The sequence below is a fragment of the Panthera tigris genome, chromosome D3 (genome assembly GCF_018350195.1).
Source record: "Panthera tigris isolate Pti1 chromosome D3, P.tigris_Pti1_mat1.1, whole genome shotgun sequence".
Taxonomy (NCBI): Eukaryota; Metazoa; Chordata; class Mammalia; order Carnivora; family Felidae; genus Panthera; species Panthera tigris.
In genome coordinates, this window is record NC_056671.1 from 85,499,859 (window position 1) to 85,522,080 (window position 22,222).

At 38.6% G+C, this 22,222-nt stretch overlaps 1 protein-coding gene across 1 annotated transcript in view; it reads left to right on the forward strand.

The window, feature by feature from the left end:
- DOK6 (docking protein 6) overlaps positions 1-22,222 on the forward strand; it is a 355,992-nt gene that overhangs the window by 52,267 nt on the left and 281,503 nt on the right. The gene's annotated exons all lie outside the window — the stretch shown is intronic.

Sequence of the window (22,222 nt, forward strand, 5' to 3'; positions counted from 1 at the left end):
GTCAAATATATGAATATTAATAGACTATAATAGTGACAAGAATCTAACACATTTTTCTTTGTTAATTATACATTCTTGACTAAATTATTTTATGGAAATGAGGTAGCTTATCTAAAATATTTCTGCAGCCTCTTATAATTAATATAATTCTCTGAGTTTATCTCAACAAACTCAAGCTAGTAATGTATCTAATCTGTTTGAGTTAGTTAAGATATACCTATCAGTTTTATTTACAAATGCGTGATACGAGGTACACGTATCAAGGTAAACAGATATGATCCTTAACTTCAGAGGCTTTAAAATCTGGGATATAAAATATTGGTGCTTATAAACAGGCAAATGGCATCAAGGTAACCGAAGAGCTCAATAAACAACTTCATAGGTAAGCAAATGCTCTTTTTTTGGATTCTTGTCCTCAAACATGTTGTTGTTGTACTGGACAGTACCTTTGTATTGTTCTGTTTGAGAGCATCTCGTTGTGGTTAAGAAATGTCTTTCACACAGAACACATGTGGAGAAGGAGATAGGACTTTGATATAACTGAGGTTATGGCACAGCGTGAGGATTTTACAATAGGCACATGATTATAGACGAAGGGACGATAATAATCTAGGGATCTGATACAGGTTATGGCAGGCGTGTTTTCAAGCAGTTGAGTTGGGGAGAGGCTGTCTCAGGTAGGGAACTGTGCATGGGGAAGGCTGCAGGATCCACTGAAGGGCACACTCTTGGGCCCAAGACAGTTGGATGGCCGGTCGACCTCAGCCAGAGAAGCACAACTTCTGTGCGTCCAAGTGCAAAGTGGAGGGAAGAGACATTCGTCCCTCTTCTCCAGCATTCCCTCCTGATGTTCAGCACCAGAGGGATGAGGCCCTGGGAGACAACTGGGAGGGCCCAGCCCACACTGGAACACACCTCCACCCACCAGGTTTGAAAGACAAGAAAGGAGGTGGCCAACTCCTCCTTCGCCTCCCTGGAGGCTCCCGCTTGAGAGTAGAGAGGGGAGATGGCTTGGCCATCAAACGTGAGATGAAGATTTTCAACTGTGCTTGATTGACCTTACACAGCTAAAAATTATCTGAAATTTGGTGGTCCACCCAAGTGTCATAAGTGGAATGGGATTCAAAAATTTTAATATATTACGTTTAGGGGGAGATATTGGAGAAAAATTAAATTCACTTATGGCACTGAGAACATTCAGCACATTCATCACATACATGTGTATATACATGTATGTATATCATTGTACATATCATGTATGTCATTACATGAAGGGAAGGAGGATTCTGTTCCTGGGCCAAAGTGAAAAGCACTCCCGCTGCTGAAGAGGGATGCCCAGGTGACATGGCATGAGAATGACAGAACAGATTAATACCCAGAGCGGTATGAAAAGAATCCATTTGAAAAGTTTTGGTTTGCTTAGCATTATGCATATCTTTGCTAGCTAGGCTCTTTCACTTTTAAAATTTATGCTGAAAGGTAGGGAACATTATGAAAAAGGATGAAATCAAAGTATTGCATAAGAAATAGGAAGGCTCAGTCAGTTGAGTGTCCACCTCTTGGTTTTGGCTCAGGTCATGATCTCACAGTTTGTGAGTTTCAGCCTCCGATCGGCTCTGTGCTAACAGCATGGAGTGTGTTTGGGATTCTCTCTCTCTGTCACTCTCCCTTTGCCCCTCCCTAGCTTCTGTGCATGAGCTCTCCCTCTCTCTCTAAATAAATGAACATAAAAAAAAAGAAATATGAATAATTGAGGGGCACCTGGGTGGCTCAGTTGGTTAAGCATCCAACTCTTGATTTTGGCTTGGTTTCTTATCTTATAGTTTGTGGGTTCGAGCCCCACATCAGGCTCTGTGCTGATGGCACAGAACCTGCTTGCGATTCTCTCTCTCTCTCTCTCTCTCTCTCTCAACCTGTCCAACCCCCCCAAAATAAATAAACTTAAAATAAAGAAACATGAATAATGTAAAAGGACCTTTTAACACGTATTTACTAACGCTGTCCTCTAATGATACATTACAATCAAGTAGTCCTGAGGCACCCTCTATCTTAGGAGAACCCTGTTTACAAAATGGAATCTCCAGAGTGACCACAGGCTGCTGGGGTGGAAAGGGCTTCCAACCTTCCATAGAATTTCAGCAGACCATGGAGCAGTCACTTTCCCTCTGATTTCTTCTGATCTTTGCTTCTGTTGGGTGCTCTTGTCTTCAGAACCTTTGTACCACGAAAGTCCCTGCAGGCCCTTTCTCCTCAGTAACTACAGGTGACATTCAAACCTCAGGAAACTCTTACCTCCAGATCCCAATCCCAAATTATGCAGGATAGACTTGCTTTATTTTTGAAATTGTTTTTAATGTTTATTTTTGAGAGAGAGGGAGTGCAAGCGGGGAGGGGCAGAGAGGGAGGGACACACAGAATCTGAAGCAGGGTCCAGGCTCTGAGCTGTCCATGCACAGCCTGATGCTGGGCTCGAACCTATAGAACCATGAGATAGTGACTTGAGCCGAAGTCTGACGCTCAATAGACTGAGCCACCCAGGTGCCCCAGGATAAACTTGCTTAGTGAAAATAGTGCCTTAGCAAGAAGTAGGCTTCATTCATACTTCACTAAACAAAACTTAGGAAATAAAGATGTTAAAAAGGTACCAGCCTTTGTGTTGTATTTGTTCTTGTAGAACCTCCTTTTCAAAGTTGATTGCTTTCCTATAATGATGAAAATAACTTTTCTGTCCAATAATCTGCATGCCAAATTGGGCTTATTTATTTGATTAATTTAAGTATTTAACCATTTTTTATTTTTCAAATAAGCATATTTAACTACATAAGAATTAATCGTAACGTTTTCTTCATCTACAATATGAGAAACCTGTTGGTTTCGGCTCTTTGTTGACATCCTGTGACCTTAATATATATAGAATTCCTGTCTGCTTAACTTATAAACCCTAAGACCTGAAGCTTACCTCAAAAGGTAAGTAAATGTCCAATAGGCCCCTAAAACCAGGACTGGCTAAAATATTGATGATCTGATTTCTATGTTATATGTGTATGCTTTTTTAAACAAAGAATCAGTCGCTGCTCTAAGCAACTGAAATATTTATTTTATAGAAGGAGTCCAAATAAATGTTGCAGCTTCATAAGTATGCATAGAGATACTCGGTTGATTTATTTTTGGTGACGGGAACAAAACCTAAATTTAGAAGCTATCTTTCTTTTACAGTACAGCCCTAAAATACTTGCAGACATTTTTGGTTTCTGTATTTTGTTTTTGTTCTATGAATCGAAGAATTAATACAGGCAGATGTAGAAAGATTTTAGCCTTTGTCCATCATTGGATAATATAATTTTAAATATTTTTGTTTCTTCCTGACCCATTAAAAACTAAACACATAAGAAGTGTATTTTTAAGGGGTGCCTGGGTGGTTCATTCAGTTAAGCGTCCCACTTCAGCTCATGTCGTGATCTCATGGTTCATGGGTTTGAGCCCTGTGTCGGGCCCTGTGCTGACAGCTTGGGAGTCTGGAGCCTGCTTCAGGTTCTGTGTCTCCCTCTTTCTCTGCCCCCTCCCACTTGAGTGCTCTCTCGCTTTCGCTCCCTTTCTCTCTCTCTCTCTCTCTCTCTCTCAAAAATAAACATTAAAAAAATTGTGTGTATTTTTAAAATACATTTTTATTTTAATTTTGATGTTTATTTATTTTCTAAATTTATGTGTTGTTTAATTTACATCCAAGTTAGGTAGCATATAGTGCAACAATGATTTTAGGACTATATCCCTTAATGCCCCTTACCCATTTAGCCCATCCCCCTCCCACAATCCCTCCAGGAACCCTCTGTTTGATGTCTATATTTTAGAGCCTTTTATATTTTGTCCCCCCTCCTTGTTTTTATATTCTTTTTGCTTCCCTTCCCTTGTGTGCATCTGTTTAGTATCTTAAATTCATCATATGAGTGAAGTCATATGATATTTGTCTTTCTCTAAGTTCGCTTAGCATAATAACTTCCAGCTCCTCCATTCACATATTTGCAAATGGCAAGATTTCATTCTTTTTTATTGCCGAGTAATACTCCATTGTGTGTGTGTGTGTGTGTGTGTGTGTGTATACATATATATATATATATATATATATGTATACCATATATATATATGTATATATATACCATATATATATATATGGTATACCATATGTATACCATATGTATACCATATATATATATATATGTATATATATATATACCACATCTTTTTATCCATTCATCCATCGATGGGCACTTGGGCTCTTTCCATACTTTTGCTATTATTGATAGCACTGCTATACACGTTGGTGTGCATGTGCCCCTTCAAAACAGCACACCTGTATCCCTTGGGTAAATACCTAGTAGTGCACTTGCTGGGTCGTAGGGTAGTTCTAGTTTTAATTTTTTGAGGAACCTTCATACTGTTATCCAGAGTGGCTGCACCAGTTTGCATTCCCACCAGCAGTGCAAGAGATCCTCTTTCTCCGCATCCTTCCCAGCATGTGTCATTGCCTGAGGTGTTAATGTTAGCCATTCTGACAGGTGTAAGGTGGTATCTCATTGTGGTTTTGATTTGTATTTTCCTGATGATGAGTGATGCTGAGCACTTTTTCATGTGTCTGTTGGCCATCTGGATGTCTTCTTTGGAGAAGTGTCTGTTCATGTCTTTTGCCCGTTTCTTCACTGGATTATTTGTGGTTTGGGTGTTGAATTTGATAAGTTCTTTATAGATTTTGGATACTAACCCCCTATCTGGTATGTCATTTGCAAGTATCTTCTCCCATTCCATCGGTTGCCTTTTAGTTTTGCTGATTGTTTCCTTTGCTGTGCAGAAGGTTTTTGTTTTGATGAGGTCCCAATAGTTCATTTTTGCTTTTGTTTCCCTTGTCTCCAGAGACGTGTTAAGTAAGAAGTTGCTGCGACCAAGATCAAAGAGGTTTTTGCCTGCTTTCTCTTCGAGTATTTTGATGGCTTCCTGTCTCACATTTAGGTCTTTCATCCATTTTGAGTTTATTTTTGTGTGTGGTGTAAGAAAGTGGTCCAGGTTCATTTTTCTGCATGTTGCTTTCTAAAATACACATTCAAACAGTTTCTAGGATTACTTGAGGCGGGGGGGAAATGATTTTATCACACTCCTATGAGGGAAAAGTGGTATATGTAGTTGATTCTCATTATTTGTGGTAGTTATATTCTGAGGTCACCAAGAACATTGTATTAGCTAATGCTGAACTGCGGTCTTAGAAACACAAAGTTGGGTCCTGCCCGCCTCAACTCACATTTTTTTCAACCAATCAATACATAAACGTGTTTGAAGTGTATTTCTGCTTAAAGACACTGTTTGCAATATATCTTGTCAATTCATTAACGTTGAACTCAGGACCAACATCCCTGTACCTCGTGACTGAGCTAAGCTTACCCAGCACAGATCTTATCTTCCTAAGGCACATCACAGCCTTCTTGTACTCAAGAGCACTAGACAGCACTTCAACACGATGCTTGGGGCCATTGTAACCAGTGAAACTACCAACGAAAAGCACAACAATGTGGCAAATGTGGCTAATAAATAGACCGAAAGTAAGAGAGCGGAAACCTGAAGGTGGTGCATTGCTTGCAGGGCCTCAGCTGGAAGTGTACACACTGGGTGACTGAAATTGATCTCGGGGTTTAAAAAAGGTCGTAATGAGTAGATGAATTCACAAATGCAGAATCCATGAATAAAGAGGATCAACTGGGCATCCTATGTATCCTTTTCACGTCCTTTTGAGATTCGATGTAGGACTGTCTCAATCAGCTCTTCAGCATACGATGTCCAGTGGGGCTGCCCAGATTCCCAATCCAGATAAGTGAGGGCCAAAAGTAAGAATCCAGGTGTGAAGCTTTTGCAGTGATTTGATGTAGTGAATTTTTAGATCTGTTGAGTTTAATTACATTTAAAAAAAATGGATTTCTGTGTGTGTGTGTGTGTGTGTGTGTGTGTGTGTAAGTGGAGAGAGAGAGAGAGAGAGAAAGAAAGAGAGAGAGAAAATCCCAAGTAGGCTCCACACTGTCAGCTCAGAGCCTGATGCTGGACTCAAACTCATTGTGACCTGAGCCAAAGTCAAGAGTTGGATGCTTATCCAACTGAGCCACCCAGGCGCCCCAGGAGATTCATTTTTAATGTACTTTATAAAGTTTCTTAATGGACAGGCAATAAAAACAGAGAAAGAAAAAATTAACCCTTTCCCCAGGTAGTTGGAGAGGCATGGCATCATGGTTAATGCTGCCCTTGGTTCTGGACTCTGACAGTATGTGACGTATGTGACAGACTGGACTCTGACAGTATGTCACACGTGACAGTATGTATGTGTCCTGTGGTCTAATTGCCTCAATGTCCGGCAGCCCCCAGTGGTCCCTCTTCCACGTCTGTACTTTTTGGCATTATATGCAAACTATGACCCTTCAGAAGAGTGAAGAAAGGCCTGGTTGGCTACTGGCTCCTCAGCTATGTCCTTCTTAGGAAGGTAGAATTGGTAATGCTGTAGAAATGAGAATATTTTTCTGCTCTGGTTTAAGTAACAAGCCAGCATGTTCTGATTCTACTGAAAATTTTAAACCAAAACATATCTTGCCTTGAACATCAAATGATATAATTATAATTGTTTTTTTCCTCCACCTTTTCTACCAAAAAATTCTAGTAATACAATTTTTACAAATATTCCCATTAACAGTCTCTGACTTGTTCTTTATCTTGACCTTTAGTGTGAAATGATTGCAAATATTATTTTACATACATACATATGTATTTTGTATATATGTATATATTCATAAACCCCAAGTCACCTTACAAGCACTACTATTAATTTGCGACATTTCATGACCACTTTCTGTGTTTCAGGAATTGTTCAATACATACTTGTTGTTTTGTTAATCAATGATTCTTCAAAGCTACTTTTTATTTTTTAATTTTTAATAATGTGTGTGTTTATTTTGGGAGAGAGCATGCATGGAGGCAGGGGAGGGATAGAGAGAGAGGAGAATCCTGGGCAGACTCTGTGCTCTCAGAGCAAAGCCCCACAACATACTTGGGGTTTGATCTCGCTAACTGTGAGATCATGACCTAAGCCAAAATCAAAAGTTGGAGGCTTAACCAGCTGAGCCACCCAGGGGCCCCGATTCTTCAAAGCTACTTTATTTTTAAATATAAAATTTATTGTCAAGTTGGTTTCCATACAACACCCAGGGCTCATCCCAACAGGTGCCCTCCTCAATACCCATCACCCACCCAACTCTCCCTCCCACCCCCCATCAACCCTCAGTTTGTTCTCAGTTTTTAAGAGTCTCTTATGGTTTGGCTCTCTCCCTCTCTAACTTTTTTTTTCCTTCCCCTCCCCCATGGTCTTCTGTTAAGTTTCTTAGAATCCACATAAGAGTGAAAACATACGGTACCTGCCTTTCTCTGCATGACTTATTTCACTTAGCATAACACTCTCCAGTTCCATTCACGTTGCTACAAAAGGCCAGATTTCATTTTTTCTCATTGCCAAGTAGTATTCCATTGTGTATATAAACCACAATTTCTTTATCCATTCGTCAGTGGATGGACATTTAGGCTCTTTCCATAATTTGACTATTGTTGAAAGTGCTGCTATAAACATTGGGGTACAAGTGCCCCTGTGCATCAGTACTCCTGTATCCCTTGGGTAAGTTCCTAGCAGTGCTATTGCTGAGTCATAGGGTAGATCTATTTTTAATTTTTTGAGGAACCTCCGCACTGTTTTCCAGAGTGGCTGCACCAGTTTGCATTCCCATCAACAGTGCAAGAGGGTTCCCGTTTCTCCACATCCTCTCCAGCATCTATAGTCTCCTGATTTGTTCATTTTGGCCACTCTGATTGGCGTGAGGTGATATCTGAGTGTGGTTTTGATTTGTATTTCCCTGATGAGGAGCGACGTTGAGCATCTTTTCATGTGCCTGTTGGCCATCTGGACGTCTTCTTTAGAGAAGTGTCTATTTACTTTTAAATTTAAATTTAAATTTACTTTTTAAATTAAAAAAATCAATTTCTATTAAGGATTATAGTCAAAATAGAAATATATATCAGTGTATAAATATTGAAAAATAAGAGAATTTGTGCAGCACCTGGAGGAGGAGATAAGGATGACTCCAAAAATGATTAGGTAAGGCACATTCTTGAAAAGTTCTACCAGGTCGATGGCGGATTATCAGTCTACATGTCACTTTGCCAAAAAGGAGTTAAACAATAGGAGAATGTAATTAGAAGGGAAGATCATTCTCTGTGTGAAGAATCAAAGCTCATATGTAGTGCAAACATCTCCTTGGTTAGGGGTTCTGCTCCCTGTGTCTATATGGGAGACAGTGGATACAAGGTACCATGTTATGAATGTACCCTCTGAAAGAAGTTATCTCATTGGTTCATCACAGAATATTAAGAGATTGAAGGGTCTTGCGTGAGCTTTACACTAACTGAGCTGAAGGTGACCTAAGTTGCTATTACTGATTAGTCATGTTACTGGAATGCTCGGTGAACTACTTCTCCCACGTCAAAGGAGAGGTGATGGGGATTGGACACTGTTCATAAGTTAAAAATCTTTCGCAACTAGTCCTTAGGTCAGCATATGCCCCTGCAACTTGCTTGCAGACAGTGGGCAAGTGTGGATGCCTTTTTTTGGATGACTTTTAATGGTGTGCTTGGAATCCTAAAAGTCTACAGAAGTGCTTCAGGAGTGATCTCGGCAGGAAAGGGAAAGATGAAGTGGGCAGGATCATGGCCAATCCACGGCCACAGTCCCCTAGAAAAGACATATCTTCATCTGTTTCCTCCATTACAAAATTGTGAGGAACGTTTTACTACCAAGAAGAAAAAACAAAAAAACAAAAAACTCCTACTGAGGAATCACTTGAAAACCAATGATATGTTATAGAAAACCACTTCACATTTATTACAGAATTGGTTTTAAAATCTATAGTATAAAAAGATGGAATTTGAGGTTCTTGACAAATAACCTCTCTGAAATGTCGACAGACTATAAGGAACATACATATTTGAAGGGCTATTCTTAGCAATTAAATCCACTTATGATGATAAATGTCTTCTTGTTTACTTGAGGTTTGAGTATTTTAATCATATAATTCTAGTCTTAAAATAAGCTTGCTAATTTATAATGTCATATGCTTTTGTCTATATACATGAGTTGGATTTTTCATGAAATCAATGGTGACAAATAAAAGTCTTAATCACTGAAAGAGCATAAATTGTTCTTTGAACAATTTCATAGTAATAGTATTATATAGAGTAATATATAACTAGTGAATACGGAAAATATAAATTTTATCATATAAAATATTAGTTAATAAAGGAATTATAAAAATGTGGAAATGTCTTTCAGGAGCATGGATCAAAAGAGTTGAAATAACAAAATCTTATGAAAGCATCTATAAAACATTTTGGACAAGCTCTTAAAGAGAATTACCCTTTTGAAAAATGCTACTTCATTTATACCAAATGCATGATTTTTACTGGCATTTAAACTACGTTTATGTAAATATTTGGCAATGAAGTCACTGACACAAATTGCTGTCATATTGTTTGAGCCTTTGACATTTTATTTTCCTTGTGAAACACATTTGTTTCCTTTCTTTAATATTTAAGATACACTCCAGATTAAAAGTCTAAATATGGGTGAAAATCATTTGATAAATAAATAAAACTGCCTCTGGCCTTTGAGGAAAATATGCATTCAATATCTATTAGAAATCTTTTTCCCAAGTATGCATTGAATATGTTGAACCACAAAAACGTTTAGAAATAAACTCAAAGTATACTATTATAAATAGAAATTGTGTAGAAGACAGTAGAATAAATATTCAGATTTTTAAATGTTTTTCTTCTTCTCAATGTCTTTTCTTACCCTGCCAAGCTCCTTTGAGCCTAGGACAACCTTTTGGCAACTAGCAAAGCTAACCCACATGGAGCCGTTTATAAGAATTTCATGCCCGGACAAATCAAACCTTTGGAAATTAAGAGAGCCTCATCATAAAATCATTAGAAACAAAGTAAAAACATTAATGTTTGCTTTGCTTATATATTGGTATGACATAAATTACCCCACAACTTAAGAGGCTAGAAACAGTGATTTTATTTTATTCAAATTTTGCCAGGGTTGGGTAGAGTTTTGCTGGGTGGCTTGTCCCTGAACAGTGGGATGTCTGCAGGACCGGCGGAGGCCGACGGATCTATTTCCAAGATGTTCGGTTTCTTCGCTTACAATTCAGGTCCTTCGTGACTCCGGATCTCTTGTGCTCTCCTGATACAGCCTCATTCTCCAGAGTTTCTCCCCATGGCTTGGCCTCCTCACAGCTCAGTTTCCCGGTATAGTCACACCTTCATACGCCAGCTGGCTTTCAAGTTACAGGAGTGGAAGTGGTTTTCAGCCCAATGAATTGCCGTGCCGAGGCCTGGGATGGCTTCATTCCATGCTAGGCTGTTAGTCACAGCAGTCCGAGGGTCTGTCCAGACTCAAAGAGGAGAAGAAACAGACTTCTCCCCTTCACGGGAGAGAAGAAGGTCACATTGCAGAAGAGCATATGGGATGCGGGAGGTTACTGCCACGGACGTTGTGAAATAAATAAAATCTGCCACAATTCTTCATCTGAGAAAATGAATATCTTAGAAATTGAAATTCTCCAGAAAGACATGTCAAGTCATATCTGTTGAGAAGAAAAGAAGCAAATAACTACTAATAAGACTTATTAAAACTTGACTAACTACCGTATATGTTTTTCAACGTAGTTTTGGAGACGTGTGCTCATCATTAAAAGTGCAGACACTAGAAATAGGCTTGAAATTAAGATTAGAAGATGGGATTAAAACACTCCAGTGTCCGGGGTGCCTGGGTGGCTCAGTAGGTTGAGTGTCTGATTCTTTTCTTTGTGTATTTTTTTTTATTTTTTTAAATGTGTATTCTTGAGAGAGAGAGTGAACTGTCAGCACAGAGCCTGATGCAGGGCTCGAACTCATGAACATGAGATCATGACCTGAGCCGAAGTCAGATGCTCAACCCACTGAGCCACCCAGGCACCCCGAGTGTCTGATTCTTGATTTCGGCTCAAGTCCTGTTGCCAGGGTCATGTGATCGAGCCCCGTGTCTGGCTCCATACTGAGCATGGACCCTCAAGATTCTCTCTCGTCCTTTCTCCCTCTCCCCTGCACTCTCTCTTTCAATCTCTAAAATAAAATTTAAAAAAAATTTATATGTTTTTAATTAAAAAAACCACTCAAATGTGCATCTTGATTTGAGGAGAGATGATATTTAAGTCTAATAGACTCTAGAATGAAGTGCTGAAATTCACATTAGTAGGAAATTATGAGAACAGGTTTTCTAGGAAGAATTTTAGCATAGACATTTCCTCTAGTGCGGCCAGTTCTCCCTAATAAGTTATCAAACTGCTTTGGATGTAGTTATCTGTCTCATCGCAAACTTCAAATATTTAAGCTCACAGAAACATACCAATGTCACCTAAACCTATGTAAGTTTTCCTTAATATATGTTCTCTTCTTAAAATATGCCTTGTCTGTAAATATTTACTCATCCTCTCTTGGTCTTTAATGTTATGTCTTGAATGAAAAACAAATGTAAAGCAGGGAAAATAGGGTATCTCATAGGTATAAAGAAGATTTGAGTTCCAATAGTAAGTAGAGAGTTATTTTGCAGAGTGTGGGATATTTCTTGTGCCTGATTTGCAACGACTTTAGATATTTACCTCTTCTGTTGCAAAACATGGATAAATGTTTGTAGGAGTTATGCAAGAGAACTTCTGGATGGATAGAGTCAGGAGAGAAGCCATGAGATGGAGGTAATGGAATTTCTGTCTCATCATCTGAATGTCCCCAGGCCTCTAGAACTTTGGAGAGTGAGGAAGTCTCAGTCTCTCCCCACTTTAAAGGTCTCTACCCTGCCTGGCAACTTATAGCGCTTAAGGAAGCATTCACTGTATTTACCAGTTCCATCCAGTTTTTGAGTCACTAGCCAAGGTTTTTCCTTAACTCACTTCAGGGGCCTATTACCTATGTATTGTGTTGGCTGTGCTCTAATTAAGCCGGCCCAAGTAGAACTTGTGACCCCCACTTCTAACCTCCTAGCCTACTCCCCAGATGCTTTCACCAAAATTCCCTCTGGTTGAGGCACACTCTCTACAACCTTCGGTCCAGACACTGCCTCATGTTCCATTCATTTAGAGCCCCTGTGTCTCAGTCAGCTTGGGCTGCCATAACAAACACCACAGACTGGGTGGCTTCAACGACTGAAATTTATTTCTCACAGTTATGGAGACTGGGAAGATGGTGTTGGCAAGGTAGGCTTCATTCTGAAGTCTTTCTGCCATCTTCCTGTGTGTTCACCTGACTTCTGTGCGTGCGGAAAGGGAGAGAGAGAGAGGGATCAAGCTGTCTGGTGTCTTGTGTTAAAAGGGCACTAATCCTATCATGAGAACCCCCACCCTCATGATCTCATCTAACCCCAATTACCTCCCAAAGGTCCCATCTCCAAATACCATCTCACTGGGAGTTGGGGTTTTCAATGCATCATTTGGTAGAGGGACACTAACGTTTAGTCCCTGTCGCCATGTTTCTGCTTCGGCAACCAACCTCACCACCAACGCCTCCATGCCATTTAGTGTTGTTGTCTTAACCTTAACCATCTCAGTGTTGCTGTCTTAACCTTGCTGGTTGTGATTCCCTTGTGCCCTTCTCCCGTATCACCTCCCTTCATGCCAGTGTCACTGCTACCTGCACAACCATAGTCAGACTGCTGCTGACTGATCTGCAGTAAAAGCAGTAGAGAATTGGGCCTAGGTCTTTGTTCAGCTCTTATCCACGGGGTCCATGAGGTCCAAGGGGCTTGATCTTGGTAACCCTGACATCATGACCTGAGCTGAAATCAAGAGGCGGTCAGGGGCCTCTTATTGTCAACATTTCTGACATGACTGAAAGGGTTCTCAACATTAGGGTTTTGAAGAAAATAGGGAATCCTTTGCTAGAAAAACTCAACTAGGAAGTGAAACAATTTACCAAATGACAAATACCATTTAGTTGGTTCGCCCAAATTATATTCACTAAAGGCTTGGCATAGGCCAAGCACCCAGTAAACGTTAGCTCTTAATACTAACAATAAGCACAAGGAAACGGAAATTATTTAAACTAGCTAATAATTCAACTAGCTAATGAATGTTCTCTCTCTCCATTTCACCTGCTTATTTTCACGGGGTTTGCAATAAGCATGTGCCAAAGAACACAGGAGGGACTGAAGGTCTGCGTCACCTCCGGAAATGTACATTTGCTCCAGTCAGACTCCTTTTTGCCTTACGTGGGCATAGGCGATTCTGGGTAAGGCTGTAACCTCTGTAGCACTCAGCCAATGAGGAACCAGGGGAGGGACTTGCACTCAAGGGGAAAAACTGCCTGCTGTCACTGCCCCAAGTGAGCCTGTCCATCCGACACCTGCTCTTGCAAGAACGTTGGTTAAAGCCTGGCCTCACTGTGCTCTGAGCGTCCGTGTTCCTCTTTGATTGGGTCAGTGGGCTTAGTTCTGACAATAACGATCATGCATTGGCAAAATGTTTCGACTGTTATCAGGGCACTTTCTGAAGAAAAACTGAGAACTTGTGCTTGAATATTAATTGCAGTCATGACTGAGAATTTTCTAAGTTGTGGTCATCATTCCACACGCTATTATTCTGCATAAGACTTTGGACGTGGAGGTTGTTTATTGTATCTGTTAAGTTTGAGTTTGTATAGAATAGGTTGCTCAGGCATGATTCAGAAATTTAACCAGTGTCTCTCTCTCTCTATAAATCATATTTTTTTGCCAACTGGCTAGACATTACCACTCTATATAGCAATCAGTGCACAGAGAACCAAGGACATGTTAAGTATGGGCATCTCCAAACTGAGAGCTCAGATAGGTTGATTATGGCTATATTTGTTAGAAAGTGTTCATTCCCAGATCTGTCTTTTTTGCAGAGATAAACATATGCCACCAGCAGATAGAAAACTGGAGAGAGGAATGGTGTGCATCTGATTCTAATTTTCTTTATTTGGAGAAAAATGCAGCATGAAAAAGAATAATACACTTCCCTTATTGAAAATATACAATTGGAACTGTAAAAATCGCAATATTGTTTGCATGAGAGTGTGGTGACCTACAGCTGTTGATTTTAAACTTAACTGGTATCATACCCAATGGAAAATAGTGTTATACAAGTTACTTCCTTCAATAGCCAAGAGCAGTAATGATGCCCGAATGGCAACATTAGCATCTCAATGAGAACTTGTTAGAAATGCAAATTTCCAACCCCACCCAAACCTACTGAATGAAAAAACTCTGGGAGTGGAGCACTAAAATCTGTTTTTCCATAAGAACTCTAGGTGGTTTTAATGCACACTAAAATTTAAGAACCACTGCACTAGACAAAGCACCAAGGTTAATTGTTAAAATATGCACAGGAACCAATTCATAATGACCGTTTTTGTCAAATCCATGATGTAGATCCATTTTACTGACGCTCAACTTACTCACCCTGCCTTATGTGTCCTAGCCATCAGTATCTGATGAATACTGCCTCTAGAATATACTTTAGAAAAGAGCAAGAACTCTGTCTTCTCTGTTTACTGCTTGTTACCCCAACATCCAAGACAGTGCCTAATACATAGAATGTCATTTAATATTTATTGGATGAATAAATTGCTGAGAGTTCAATAATTTAACTAAACATTTAACATCAATTAATTTTAAAATAGATATAGCTATATAGATAAATGCATTCACCATTATTAATAATATGTAAATGTTGTACCACTCTAGGATGTAAATTAATATTGGCAAATATAGTTTGACAGGTATAATAAGGTATAATTTAATATTTAAAGTCTGTGTAATAGGAAACCACCTTGTTCATAAATCTACTCATCTCCTTCAAGACTTGTGATGTGATTATTTTCATATATGTGCTTCAGAATTCGTTTGGAAAATTGGAAATGTTCGAAACATTTTGGTTTGCAGGGTATGTGTCGAAGTGTGTTAATGTGCTGTATTCACTGTATTTTTTTAAGAAAAAGATCCTCAAGAGAGCAAAACAGCTTTAAAAAATAAGATACTCAACCAAGATGAAAAAAAGAAGTTGAAATAATTGTGGTCAATAGTACTTCTATATAATATCCAAAATGCAATATTTACTAATAACAGAATTGAATAGTACTTCAGACTTGTCTCACTCTATTTTTTAGAACTAATTTCACAGTAGAATTTGAGAATTTAAAAATTTATCATTATCGAATGATCTTGAAAAATGTATATGTCATGCTAGTGTTAGTCTACTGATTTAACTGGCCCTGATCTGTAACAATTGCTCACTAGGATAGTCAGGCTTAGAAGAGAAAAGTGTATTTTTCAAAATGTGTATTGCGGTTCAAGCAAGAACAACATATCCTCAAATTATTTCCCACCTAAGGGTGTAATCTCAAGTGTGCATTTTCTCATCCAGGACCCGCATCAAGACCAAATCAATGTTGTTTCCTCTCCATGAATGGTACTTACTAGGATTCCTTACTCTCACCCCATAATCTTGGGTTTCCATGCACTTGTGTGTCAGATAATGGGTAGTTTAGTAGCAACCCCCCCACCTTGAATTTGCATAATTAATGTGTAAGAGTTGCTGCAAAATGCCTGAATACAGTTGGGACACATGGTACCTCTTTAGCCTTTCTGACAGGTTTGTAAGCATACACATCATCATAAGATGAAAAAGAAATTTATGTCAGTTGATGTTATGACTAATTTAAAAAATTCCCCACTGAAACACAGGATGCTTTATACTTCTGCTGGATTCTTAAAATATGTTTTATGGGCACCTGGGTGGCTCAGATGGTCTGACCAGCTCTGGTCATGATCTTGTGGTTCATGTATTTGAGCCTCACGTGGGGCTCTGTGCTGACAGCTCAGAGCCTGGAGCCTCCTTCAGATTCTGTGTCTCCCTCTCTCTCTGCCCCTCCCCCACTCATGCTCTATCTCTCTCTCTCTCTCAAAAGTAAATAAATAAACATTACACACACACACACATATGTTTTTATATGTTTTTATAAATGTTAGAATATTAGAACTGCAACCCAGGCTTTAATAAATACAAAAATTATGAAACTCTGGGTTCATTGTTACTATAATCAAATCCCCATTGTATTTATTGTGTGGGGGGAAGGGGACAAGAAACAGGAGATTTGGAATAACTGTCTAAAACATTGGAGTAATATTTTTCCCCTGATATCTTCGAAAGAACCGAGAGAGCTATTATTTCAGAAGCAATTGCTTATTATTAAAATAGTTTGTTTTACTAAAATTAAATAATGTCGTCAGACTGACTTTTCTAGGGGTAAAGTGTGCTTACTTTGGATTGGTAATGTATAAACAGCTGTGTTATTGACTAAATTCTTTGAAGTCCTAATGATGCAGTTTTGGAGTGGTGAAGGGGTCTGGAGCTGATGGCCAAGAAAGAATTCTTGAGGTCTTTGGTGCAAAAAGGTGCTTTTATTAAGCAAAGGGAGAGGACCCAGGGGCAGAAAGAGCTGCCTAGGGGTTGTGAGGAGTGAGTAGTTATAGACTCTGGAGTTGGGATGGGGCAGTAAGGGAAGAGGGCGGTTCCCAAAAGGACTTTGATATGCTAAGGAGGATTTCTAAGATACTGGAAGCCTAGCTATTGTCAAGCTAAGGTGTTTTCTTGATTGTTTGTTTTTTTGTTTTTTCTCTACCAAAGCATTAACAATAAGAGAGTAGGGAGTTCCTGGGGAAATGCTCTACTCAGCCTTGTCAGTGGGCTGCAGGTGATAAAGAAGTTTAATTTTACCAACCGTTTCCCTGCCTTTGTTCCCCACATCACTATAGAGGGGAGGGTGATGTTGGGGCTCCAGGAAACTGAGTTTATTCTGTAGGTTTCTGGAGGTTAGGCTATTAATAAGATTGCCTTTTTGCTGTAATTTACTAAGACATTTGTAAACTGATGGAGTCTCAGGTCCTGAATGGCTGAGATCCTGTTAGGTCACCCATTGTTTTCTCCTTCTTTTAGCTTTGGGGCAACCAAGAATGCCTGAGGAATGTCCCAAGTATCCCACCACAGGTCCCAGAGGAGGTTTGCCGGGGTCTCAGCTCCACTTATGCTCCCTCATCCATAACATCGTCATTTGTCAGATCTGTTTTGTTGGGAGAAGATTATTGCATTAGCAAAGATGTTGAATTCGAATGCCTTTGGGAAATTTAGTGGGATATATCCAGCAGATGAACACTCAGGACTCAACCCAAGAAAACTATGAAAGAGGAGGAGATAATCCAAGGAAAGGTTATTGAGAGAAAAACTGTGGGCCAAAGGCAGAATGAAGCAGTCATTAGCATTTAAAAAGTTGGGAATGGAGAAGTAATTTCGGAAGATAGAGATAAATAGCAAAGAAGTACAAAGAATCTCAGAAGAGGGTATAGTCAAGGATTCCAATGGGAGGTAAATGGTCAGCAGTATAAAATGCAAAGGAGAGGCTGTTATAGCATCTTTAATTTACTACAAAATACTAAAGCACTGACACGTGATACTCCGCCTTGGTTACCCTAAACTGCAACTGTCGTAGTGGAACAGTAGTCCCATTGCAGCCTCAAATTCCACATTATTTAGTGTGAAAAGATGAACCCCACACTCTGAAGACAGCAGCTACATGTGGTTGACCTGACCATTTATCAGTCAAAACATAGACTTTATAAAGTGCTATTAATAATATAAATTAGTTTTCATTAGTGAACCTAATGGTTTTCAAGAGATGTTAGACTGGCTAAAATATCTTAAACGTAATCCTTTATAGAGTATAAGAATATAGATGGTTCTGCAGTATGCAGGCTTGTAGGTTGAACCAACGAATTGATCTCTAAAATTGCCCTGTGTCCGGCTGTGAATATCAAGGATTTGGCTTGCTAGTTAGTTTTAACTAAATCTTGACCGAAGCATATTGTCAAATTTTTCTTAGATGAACCTTTAGAACAAGCTATAGTTCACGGATTCCTGGAATTCCCTTGAATCTGTGAAGTAATTTTTATGATTTTTTTGTGTATGTCCGTTTGCTAAATAATCTGTATAATAAATAACTATGTGTGCAAGAGATTTTGATCTGAGATATTCTTTTATTTAATCTGGAAGTATGGTTATAAGGACCTCAGACATGAAAGCAGAGGCAGTTATCTTCTGCAAAGAAACAAAGAGCTGTGCATCACCGAAGGGTTCCCAGTTCTTGATGGAGACCCAGTGAGCTGAGGCCCAAACAAGCCATTGGAATTTTCTGTTTGGATGCTGTTGTTGATCTGTGCCAGGGAAGTTTCGGTGTTTTATGGAAGCATCAATCTACTTGCAATCTACTGGGGAGAAAATGAGTAGTCAGAAAGTACTAAGAATACCTAACCTCACAAAGCCCCCATTCCCATGACCGCCCCCGCCCCCGTATTCTCTATTTTGATAACTATAGGTATGTTTGAAGTTTTCTTCATTGTAAGGTTGAAGAAGGCAAAGTACTTAGAGTCATAAAATATAAAAGAGTAAAATTGTTAGGCTGTGTCTTAAAATGGCACAAGTATTTGTTTTCCAGTTCAATATATATGGTACCTTTAAGAAGAATTCCTTTTCTTTCGGTTTCCATCTGTCTCAATAAAAGTGTTATCACTTTAACAAAGAATATAATAACGTTTTAATTCCAATTATGAAAAATAATTTTAAAATATCATTTGCCAAATGTCATTTTGTATTGAATGACATTTTTTCAAACCCATGTATCTTTTATTCGGAGACAGAAAAACAGAGTGAATGCAGTCATTATTCTTCGGGAACAATGGAAGAAATGCTGTATTCACACGTCTAAAACATTGTTTCAAGAGAAAGACCTTTAGAAAACTAAAGAACTGCTGAAGGTGCTCAGTGACTCAGATAATTGTTTATAATAGATCTTTAGTCACATCTTCCACATGCATTCACAATGGAAAATTATAATACAATAGGTTTCCATGTCAAATATTAAGCTAATTACCAATCTAGGTGATAGTCACCTGTCTGCTCTGAGAGCTAATGGGGGTAAGTGTAATACAGAGAACTCTCACTTTGTTTAAGTAGCTGGATGTGTAGACATTCCCCCCAAAGTCTTTTAGAAATACAAGAGGTCAAAAAGATTATTAAGTCTCTAAGTTTTTTTTTTAATTTTTTCTTACATTTTATCTATTTTTGAGAGAGAGAGAGAGCGCACATGCACAAGTGGGGGAGGGGCAGAGAGAGGGAGACACCGAATCCGAAGCAGGCTCCAGACTCCGAGCTGTCAGCACAGAGCCCGACGCGGGGCTCAAACCTACGAACCGTGAGATAATGACCTGAGCCGAAGTCAGTTGCTTGACCACCTGAGCCACCCAGGCACCCCTTAAGTCTCTAAATTTTAATTGAAACTGTCCAAATTACCCTATTTTCTCTACCAAGCCATGAGCAAGGGTATGACATCACAGAACACCAACTCTTTCCTCACAAACAGAAATTTTCATGAAATTAACGTAAAGAAAGTATATCAGTAGTTTCATATTGAAATTTGTGCCTGATATCTATCTGATCTTGGCTTCTGGTTAGTGATTATTTTAGTGTCTACTGTTAGATTTCTATACCCCGAGCAAGGGACTTACTAGACACACTGGTAAACATTTTGCTTCCATTGAGTATGTTCAATGGAAAGAGGATAGAATGAATAATAGTCACATATAAAAATGTATTTATATACTTGAAAGTGCATATTCTTTAATGGCCTATTAAGAAATGCATTTTCCTTTCTTAAATAAGAGTGACTTATCTTTTCAAATGTATATTTAGTATATGAAATATTTTTTGATGTTTTATCTACCATATGCTGTCAAGATACAGAAGTAATTAAGACACATTTTACTGTTATTTATAAATCTTATAATCTTGGGCTTTTGAGATTCCACATGAGGAATATTTAAATCTATTCCCCATTTTCCCACCCATATCTCAATTTTATTACACTAAAAAGTTGAAGACTTTGAATATAAAATTACATAATGGAGACTGAAACAAAACGTGTTCATATTTTCACATAGAAATGCTTGATTAAAGCGTATTCTAATTCTCCTTTTCCCCAATCACACATTCCCAAACAAATCTTTCACTTAATATGTAAACTCATATTTAAATAAAATATGACTGCTCATATTTGAATAAAACAGTCCCTACAGAATTCCGTTCATGGGTGAACACATCCAAATTGCAATTATGCCATTGTTGAGATGCTCAGGGCGCGGTGTATTTATGCAACACCAAATTGACGTGAAATGTTGGCATTATTTCCAACCTTCAAAACAGAAATAGTAGCACAGCAGGTTTTTGCTTGCAGTGTTCAAGTTGATCGAACTGCTCTGTCTGGATGGTAGTTTTATTAAATCAGTGTTGCGGCACACAAGTCTGATGAAAAATGGTGGCTCAGTATAAATCTTACCCTACGATTACTCTCCTAGGAGATTAAGACTTTAATTTGTGTGTCATGAGCTTATTATTATTTTAGAATCATTTTGGCTAAAATTTGAAAATTCTTTGAAACAAAAGAATCCCAGACTTCTTATTAAGCACAGAAAGCAATAAAATGTAAATTTATTACACTGAATCGGAGCCGCTGGGTATTGTCTGTTTATTTCTTTATTACTTGTGTATTTCTTTTTGCTGCTGTTGGAATTGTACACTATTGCTTTTAGGTAATATCAACCATTAAATAATGAAAACATCTTCAATCACTTGGCAGAATACCTTACCTCTCCCTGATAGTACCATCAATTTTGTGAATATGGACTACTGTTTTTATATTAACTTCTTCGCTAATTGCTTTTAAAACATTCATGTCAAATTTTGTTTTTTGCATTTTTTTTTTTTTAATGAATGAAAAGAGCTGGAGTTTTCCTGTTTAGCCTATTGCATTTAAATACCAAACCTGAGCCAATTATTTTTACATTTGTCTCTGGTTTTCTGAATGGAAATTACCAAAGTGAATGTCACTATTTGTATTCTACCCAAAGTGATCTGTGTATGTATACATTGGCCACAATACAAGGCATGAGCATGTTTGAAATTGTCTTTATTGCAACATATGAAAAGTGTCGTGATTCTAAGTTGGCAAAGAAGAGAAAGGAAGCCAGATTCATTTACTTCGTTTGGTCAGCCATTTGGGAAAAATGTACTTAACAGCTAATTCTCACTCAAGAAGTTACATTATTTTAGTAATTTAAAAGATTACTTCAGGGGCGCCTGAGTGGCTCAGTCGGTTAAGCATCCGACTTAGGCTCAGGTCAGGATCTCACAGTCCGTGAGTTTGAGCCTCGCGTTGGGCTCTGTGCTGACAGCTCAGAGCCTGGAGCCTGTTTCAGATTCTGTGTCTCCCTCTCTCTCTGACCCTCCCCCGTTCACGCTCTGTCTCTCTCTGTCTCAAAAATAAGTAAACGTTAAAAAATTAAAAAAAAAAAAAAGATTACTTCAGTTTTTCAAATGTTTACTTATTTATTTTGAGGGGGGGGTGGAGGGGCGGGGAGGGGGGAGGAAAGAGAGAGAAAGAGAGAATTTGAGATGTGGGGCTCAAACTCACGAATCATGAGATCATAACCTGAGCTGAAATCAAGAGTCGATCGCTTAACAACTGAGCCACCCAGGACCCCCAAGATTATTTTAGTTTTAATTTGTTTAGTTTTGCTTTTTTTCTTCTCTTTCTCTCTCCTTTTCCTTTGTCTTCCTCTTCTCTCTTTCTTCCCCCTGTCCTGGGGGTAATTCAAATTATTTTGCATTTTGACAAAATTATAAATGTTACCAAATCATTGGTGAAGTTAAGGAAGTGAGCTGAGGAAGAATACAAGTAATTCTGGCAACACTACCTTATTTACAAAGAAAAAGGTAAAAAGTAAAATTAAACTTGCTATCAAAGAAATGTGATGATTTGAACAAACAGATGACTCCATCCTTGCTCCTTTCTTTACATTAAAAATTACTTCACTCATATCTTCCATATCCTGTCATTACAGCGTCATCTGTTTATAGTCTGTATAACTCTTTATAGTCTTGAGCCACCTTTCTCCCATATCATTTTCTTTCATATCTTGGCAAGTTGCTCT